The sequence below is a fragment of the Magnolia sinica genome, chromosome 4 (assembly GCF_029962835.1).
Source record: "Magnolia sinica isolate HGM2019 chromosome 4, MsV1, whole genome shotgun sequence".
Taxonomy (NCBI): Eukaryota; Viridiplantae; Streptophyta; class Magnoliopsida; order Magnoliales; family Magnoliaceae; genus Magnolia; species Magnolia sinica.
Genome location: NC_080576.1, coordinates 62,784,346 through 62,787,153, shown reverse-complemented (window position 1 = coordinate 62,787,153; position 2,808 = coordinate 62,784,346).

Sequence of the window (2,808 nt, the reverse complement as noted above, 5' to 3'; positions counted from 1 at the left end):
ATAATAGAGTTTCAAAATACATCAATGTTGAGTGTTATTCTCTCCTAAACTCTAGGACTCGGTAAACTTCATAATCAAGTTCAAAGCGTTAATCCTCCAATTATAACCATTCCAAACATTAAGTTCCATAGGTGCATAATGAAGTCTAGACTTATCACAATCAAATGTTCAATTCTTCATTTTCATGATAGCATTGATAATTAAAAGAGCATTCAGGATAACCAAAACCTAAAACGAAACTTGCCTTAAAGTTCATCTTTTGATTCCCCTTTTATTCCTCCAACTTTTGATTTTTCTATCGATGGCTTTTACGCTATGTCAACTTTTTTAAAGATCTTTAATAGGTGGCCTTTTCGAAGACAACTATTTTTTTAGATAGGTATTATTATTATTTATTTATTTTTGAACATGATGGACAAATTCCCCAAGTTGGTTCCTTCCATGTTAAATAATCATCAAGTTAACAACTCAATGCCAACTAAAGTTTTAATGTGTTGGATAGATGTGATATGTGAAATCATGACTCGATTAATGTTTAAAACTTCTACTCATGGATTAATAATTCAAACTTATCTTCAAAATCTCCAAGTAACCAAATTTAAGAGACATAAATCATTAACATTAAGCATCTTATAATTCTAATTTTCAAAATTTTTACACTTTTCCACAATTTTTGCTCAAGGACTACCCCAACCTAAAATCTACATTGTCCTCAATGTAAAAGAAATAAGCATGTAATGCAAAAGAGTCAACGAAAAGAAAAATGGAAGTGATGGAAAGATAATACCTGAAGAATAAATTTTGAGGCTTTTTCAATGATCTCAGTATGAAGATGGGATAGCACAAAAGACTCAAACAGATGATAAGCAAAGTATCCTAAAATAATGGAAAGCAAACTATCCTAAAATGGCAAAAAGAAGTAAACCTAACTACACCTCCATCAGACTAGGAGGTCAATCCTAGTAAACAGGATCAGTTAGAGGTATGGACATGTCCTCTGAATCAATTTTTTTAACAAATGGCTTTAAACGATGTCCATTCACTTTGAAATCATTGCCATTATTTGGATTCCAAATCTCGATGGCGTCATGAGGATAGACATTAGTAACAGTGAAAGGGTCGTTCCAACGAGATCAGAGTTTTTTCGAAAAGAGATGTAACCGAGAATTGTACAAAAGGACCTTCTAATCTGGTGTGAATGATTTTTTGAGAATGTGTTGGTCATGAAACACCTTCATTCTGTCCTTGTATATTCTTGAAATCTCATATGCATCATTCCGGATTTCTTTGAGTTCATTTAACTGGAGTTTGCGTAATGAACCAGTGTTGTCTAAATTAAAGTTCATATTTTTAATCGCCCAGTAAGCCCTATGCTCCAACTCCACAGGTACGTGGCAAGCCTTCCCATAGACAAGTCTAAAGGAAGACATTCCAATAGGGTTTTTTAATGTAGTACGGTAAGCCCATAAAGCATTGGTCAATCGGATTGACCAATCCTTTCGATCAGGTTTAATCATTTTCTCCAAAATGTATTTGATCTCCCTATTGAAAATCTTAGCTTGCCCACTTGTTTGTAGGTGGTATGGAGTGCTCACGTTGTGAGAGATGACATATTTCTTCATTAAGTTCGCAAATGGCCTATTACAAAAATGTGAACCCCCATCACTAATGATGGCTTGACGCGTTTCGAACTGGGAAATGATGTTTTCTTTTAAGAATTTAATAATCATTTAATGGTCATTTTTCTAGCATGGAATCGCTTTAACCCATTTAGCGACATAGTTTACTGCTAGTAGAATCTATAAATTCCCAAAGGATTAGGGGAATGGTCTCATGAAATCGATATCCAAGCAATCAAATGTTATGTAACGCCCTGAAATTCGGGGGTCGAGCATAACTCAGCTCCCGAGTTCCAAAACATCACTTATGCAACATAATTAATGAATGATGTATGTTGACTGTATTAGCACATAAACATGGGATAGATTAAGCCAAAACGCAGATATGATTCAGGGATAAGTGAATAAAGCAAGCGGAAGACTTATAGTAAAATATGTGTACAAGTGTAAGTCCCTGAATTACATATACAACCAGATCGTGTAAAAGTGTTATTTATCAAAATTATAAGTACAAGTTACATCATTTCAGTTCCCAAAATAGTAATCCCATAGATCCCGCGCAACAGACCGAGGCTCGCTAGAACCCGTCTGAAAACTGCATATAGGAGAAGGCAGCCTCGTCGTCATCCAGCTCCCGCTCGCCTCGGGCGTCGCATCCACATCTCGCAACATCGGGGCCTAAGGCAGTCCGGTGGGTGTGTAACACCGCCGAAACGTGGGAGTGAGTGATCAACTCGGTGGAACAATAAGGCACCTGGTTAACATGCTATCGATTCAATCAAACAAGAATGATAAAGCAGACAATTAAATAAATCCTAAGTACTCTTGTTAATGCGGTATGAATGCAATATGATGCGTGCCCTCACGCGTACACCCTCGGCGTCTTCATCTTACATTACGCATGACATCGCCTCAAAGTGCGCCACACCTACACAGCACATGCAAATGCGGTGCATGGCTCTGATTACCAAGTTGATATTAGTCCAAGTCCTACCGCAGGATTGGGAAGCTAAGATACCTTCCTCATATCACCATCCAACAGTGATCCATACTAGGGTCGTCAATCCTAGACATCTCATACGATCATATAGTTGAGGTCGTAGCAAAGGGCTCGTCACCAATCAATGCACGCCTTTCATGCCCTTACTACCACAGATCGGCTCTACACCTCCTTGCGGTATCCGGTATG